The 5,606-nt window shown below is 53.4% G+C and overlaps 1 pseudogene; it reads right to left on the reverse strand.

Annotated features, from left to right (window-relative positions):
• Positions 1-1,951: 1,951 nt before the first annotated feature.
• On the reverse strand, positions 1,952-3,815 carry LOC116533925 (annotated as a pseudogene).
• Positions 3,816-5,606: the final 1,791 nt, after the last annotated feature.

The raw sequence follows: 5,606 nt of genomic DNA on the forward strand, positions 1-5,606 counted from the left end.
TGCTACCTTGGCACCCTGGTACCCCTGCTATCACGACCACACCAGTACCCCTGATTCACTACCCCTGCGCCACGCTTCTGAGACTCAGAGCCCGGTGATGTCATAAAACATCTCCTCTAATTTTTGGACTCCCAGCACCAAGCCCAGGGCTTGGCATACAGTAGGTGCTCAGAAGATGTCTTCTGGAAGGAATGAACTGAGTGAGTGGACTGGAGTGGGAACTACAGGAAGTTGGGAGAGTGGCAGAGCCAGGAAGGAGCTGATTATGGCAAAACTGCTTTCTGAACATTACTTGAAGCTGGATGCATTTGTGACTTTGTTTTCTGAAAGCCAGGTTCCTTTCTCATCACACTGCCTGGGTACCAGCTCCAGCACCTTCTGTCACTCCCTCCCTGGGAGGACACCCACGTGAATGTGCCTGACTTTAGCCAGCCCACCACCTCCCAACAGCCTGCGGCATTCTGCAGCTGCTTCCCAGAGCAGCCAGTGTCATGACTACAGGAATTGCATCTGAGTGTCAAGGAAGAAAGAACAGGGGCTGGTGGGTTTATCAACACTAAAGAGCGCGCCTCCTACCTGCTTCCTGCATCCGATGGGATCCAAGTCTGCTTATTCCTTCTTCCTTAGTAGCCCTTGAACCTAGCGGCTCTTGTCCAATCCTACACTATGTATGTGTAAAATTTCACATGGAAATCACTCCAAAGCCAATGCTGTCACTCAAGGTCGGGGGAATGGGAGGGGCAGGTGGGGAAGGGTCTCTCCAAGCTTCTGCAGCAGCTGGACCCACCCAACCCTCTCATGCCAGGGGCCTGGGCCTGAGCTTCACTGTTTGTGAGCAGGAGTGCCCCAGCCTGTGCCCAGCCGTGGTGTGCCCCGGGAGTCACTGCACCATTGTGTACTGGTGTAACCCTGGGCTGTCCCCACCGCCGTGTCCATCAACAGAGACAAGGTGCTCTGGTCAGCTGCATCACACAGTACAGAGGTGACAACAAAGGGGACTATGCGTAGACGGGAAGGAGTGCTCAGTCAGGCACAGAACAGCACACCTAGAACAATATGAACAGTGCCCTCCCATGGGCAGGAAACAGGAACCACGCTGCTGACAGTGAGCCCCTCTGCTGGTGTCTGTGTGGTGCCAATGGCTGGCCAGCAACGCACCAGTGAGGCCATAACAGGTCTGTTTGGCAAATGTGCCCCAGACTATCCACCATATAAGGTGTTGAACCTTGGCCAAGCAGCTGACCCCCAGGGACCCTGCTCCAAGGACAGAGCCTGCCTGTGGTGTCCTGAGAAGTTCCAGTTTTCAACTATTTGACTATCAACCCATTGTCCCTAAATAGAAAAGATACGCATGAGGATGTTAACAGTGAAAGCTTCCCGGGAGGGGAAGGGGGAGGGCCGCAGTTTCTGACCGTCCAAAGGATGGCGTCTGAATATTTTATGATGAAATGGCATTCATGAATTTTTCTTTAAAGAAAAGAGTGTGTCCTCCAGTCCTGCACAAGGACACGCCATCTACTGCTTTTCTCCCTCCCTCCCTCTGCATTTCCAACCTTCCTCCCTTTGCACACACAGGTTTTCCCGCCTGCGGGCCAGTGTCCCCTTTGATGAAGGAGTTTGTAACTGTCCCCATGGGCCCTGCTGGAAGGCTCTGGCCTCTGGCCCTTCTCTGAGCCATCCTGCTACATAACTCATTGCCTCCCACCTGGGTGCCCACAGCACCTTTCCATGGAGGAAGAGTCCCCAGCCCCCAGCCCCTCCCCGCTGACAAGCTCTTTACCAGGGGCTCCTTTATCTCTGCACTCCTCTGCCCGGTGCCCCGCTCAGGGTCCCACACCCGTGGGGCTGGGTTATGACCGGAGTCATTGTCTGTCTCCCCATCCTCCAGTACCCAGCATAGCTGGGCTGCACTGGCACACAGAAATGTTTTTTTTTTTTTTTTTTTTTTTAAAACAATTTACTTTGTATAAAAAGACATACATATTTACACACATGTCCTTATGTGTTCACATGTGACTTAATGGTTAGATGACATTTCCCATTTTAAGTCATACCAAGGCTCTCACACTTCTCTCCCTGGGCCTGCTGAGAGCTGCTGGGTCTTGAGGGGGTGTGGGCACCGAGCAAGGCGCTGTATAAATAAATGCAAAGGCCAAGAGCTTGGGAGAGATGTTAGTGTACACCTCTCATCAGAAACGTGGCAAGATCCACAAGAAAAAGTGCCAAGTCTTTTCCCAAGCACCTCAGCCAAAGCAGGGAGCAGGGCAGAGCTCCTCCGAGGCTGAGGGAGCACCGCCCAGGAGGACTCCACTTGCCTTCACATTTCACTGGCCTTGGAACAGTCCCCAGGGCTCACTGAAAAGGGGTGGTTCTTTGGGAATGAGATTTGCTTAGCGCAATTGTCTCTTAGTGCAGAGCCAGCCCGGGGATTGGTGCTGCGCTTTTGTGGGGTCACAGGTCTATTCCCCTAGGGTCTAGCCAGTGACAGAGAGACGCTCTCCAGGCAGCTGGGCTCAGAGGAAAAAGCCAGACACTGACTCCTGTCCAAGTCCCTGACCTGACACACGGGTGTCAGAACCTCATCTTCCCGGGAGGCAGGGCCAGCTTTACCCCACAAGGCAAACCCAGACACTGGCCTCCCAAAGGAGGGAGGCCCCATCCTCACTTGGCAGTGTGGTCACACTTGGCTGTTGAGGGGCCCACAGAAGTCCAGCTTCTCTGTACCATATCCACCATGATGCCAGGTCCTGCTTGCCTAGAGGAATAAGAGGGGCCCAGGGGTCCCGCTACAGTGCACAGGGAATGGCCTGGATGGAGGGCAACCAGACTGGGGTCAGCAGGCTGTCCTGCAGGTGGTACCCATGTTCTTCAGATCTGTGAAGATGTGTTGTTGACTCGGCCCAATATTCCCACCTGGGCTGTCAACTTCTGGCTCCTCCTTCCAGCTAAAGCCTCCATAGACAGAGGTGGGCTGGGCTCCAGGTTCAGTGAGTAGGTACCCCTTCACATCCACGTTTGTCGCTTGCCACGCTGACTGCTCCAAGAGCTTCACAACGTCCTCAGGAAATTTCCCTTCCTCATCCTCATCTGTTGCAGCTTCAGAGGTGGAGAGCATGGGGGACACCTGGAAGCTGTACAGATCACTGGTGCTGTCCCACACAGCTTCCACTGGGCTGTGCCAGGCAGAGGGTGCTGCTGACTGCACACTGTGACAGTGCTGGAGTCAGGGCCCGCTCCACCCCCAAGTCCTGCACGTAGCCCGGAGCTGTGTGGCTACCGTGGTCATCAGGCAGAGTGGAGCTGCTGAGTACCTGAGAATCCCCACATGACTTCCTCTTGGCCTTGCTCTCAGCATCTCGGCTGGACTTAGAAGCTGAGTGAATCAAAGAGTGAAGCATGTATGAATAAGCCAATGCACAGACAGGAGTGTCCCAGGGCCTTGGCTGTATGGCCTAGTGAGGACCAGAAGGAGCATTTGGCAGGGGAGAGGGGAGAAGGGAGAGCGGAGGGGGCAGCAAGTGTCCTCCGCCACCTGGCTCACCCGTGTTCATCACTTGCAGGCTGAAGTGGGACAGTATCAACACCATGCTGAGGGTCTCAAACTCCACCTCCAAGATCCTTCCACACCCCCCCCATAAGTCTTCGGTCCTGCCAGCTCTAACTCCAGCCTCTGTTGCTGGTTCTAAAAGGAACATGAGAGGTTTACACCCTGGCCTCGGCCTGGAGTGAGACACTCAGATGTCACGAATGGACAAGCAACAAGTGAAAGAGTAAATAAGAAAGGGAATAAGTACATAAATGCATATATAAGTAAATTCATATGTCAGCAAATCAAAAGTAAATATGTAAATAATACATAAGTAAATAAATAAGTGAATAAATAAGCAAGTAAGTAGATACGTAAATAAATACAGTCATGCACTGCAGAGCACCTGAGATCTATAATCATCTCTTCCTCTCCAGAAAGTGGAATAATGGCCCCGCCCACACCGTCCGCACTTGTTAAAATCCTACTACTTCTGGCCAGGTGCGGTGGCTCATGCCTGTAATCCCAGCCCTTTGGGAGGCCAGGAGTTCGAGACCAGCCTGGCCAACATGGTGAAGCCCTGTCTCTACTAAAAGTACAAAAAATTGGTTACTCAGGAGGCTGAGGCAGGAGAATTGCTTAAACCTGGGAAGTGGACATTGCAGTGAGCCAAGATTGCACAACTGTGCTCCAGCCTGAGTGACAGAGTGAGAATCTGGCTGAAAAAGTCCTATCACTTCACTCTGGGCCCTTTGCAGGAGCTCAAGAGCTCACCAGACCCTCAGGGAGGCATGCCTACTCATTTTATAGGCTACTGAAGAGAGGTTCCCTGGGGATCAGGGACCTGCCCAGAGTCCCCCGCTGGGGAGGAAGGCTGGGTTCCATAATTAGACCTCTCTGGTTCTGGACTCCAGCCTTTCCCAGGTTCCCTTTGCATGGCTTCATCAGGGCTGTGCAGGTGGAAATCAGGCCCCACCCAGCCAAGAGCCGGGGCAGCCCTGGGGTCAGGGCTCTGGGGGCTCCAGCCTACTGGAATGCAAGCTGTCAGCCAGGCCTCTCCCACTTTGGCATCCTGGGAGGGCGCACCTGTCTTCAGGAGCTCCTGTCTTCAGGACTTTCGCCAGGTGAGGCACCTCACTAAAAGGGTTGTGGACAGTAAGAGGCAAACCTCAAGGATCTCGGCCAGGCTGTTTTTCAGGGACCTCTGTTGGGTGGGTCATTGCATCATGGCTTTGGATTACTGGAGTGTTTTCTTTCTTGCTTTCTTCTTAAAAATTTAACACCCACTGCTCTTCAGAATTCTTTAACAAGCTGCAGGGAAAGGAATAAAGTTACACTTAAAGAAAAAAGGTATTTTGATGGAATTTGGGGTGTGCCAAAACCTCGGCTGAAGGGCCTGTGGGAGGAATGGGAGTGGGCCAGCCCTCTGGGGGACAAGGCTTCCACCCTGATCCATGGTGACCCCAGGGTGCCAGGCACCCTGCTGGGTACTGCTGTAGGTACAGGTATTGATCGACTTACGACCTATGCAACTTACGACCATTCGACTTTACGACCACAATCGCTAGCCACGACTGCTCCACGTCTGGCAGCGCAAACGTTGCCCAGCTGGGCATACGACAGTGTGGACCAGCTTCCGGCAGCACTACCATCTCCACGTGCATATAACCTACTCAACTTACGACCAAATCGTGTTACGACCGGTCTGTCGGAACCAATTGTGGTCGTAAGTCAAGCACTAGCTGTAGTCCACACGGACCACCTCTGTGATCGCCATGACAACCCTATGGAGTGGGACCTGCTCACATCCCCAGATGACAGGCAGCAGGGAGGAAAGCTGCCTGTGGCACATGGCTGTGAAGGACACAGCCAGGCTTCCAGCCCCAGATGCCAGGCTAGGGCCTGGGTTCCTAACCGCCAAAGCCACCAACACCCCTCCTGGGCCTCAGCAAGGCTTGTGCTTTTTACGTAATCGTTGCACTTCCAGATATCCCTCTAAGGAAGCCAACGAGGATGGCACAAAAACACATACACAGCAGAACGTTCAGCAGCCCGATTTCTAATGTGATAACTGGGGGTC

Source organism: Sapajus apella, unplaced genomic scaffold, assembly GCF_009761245.1.
Source record: "Sapajus apella isolate SASKATOON/1434 unplaced genomic scaffold, GSC_monkey_1.0 scaffold85, whole genome shotgun sequence".
Taxonomy (NCBI): Eukaryota; Metazoa; Chordata; class Mammalia; order Primates; family Cebidae; genus Sapajus; species Sapajus apella.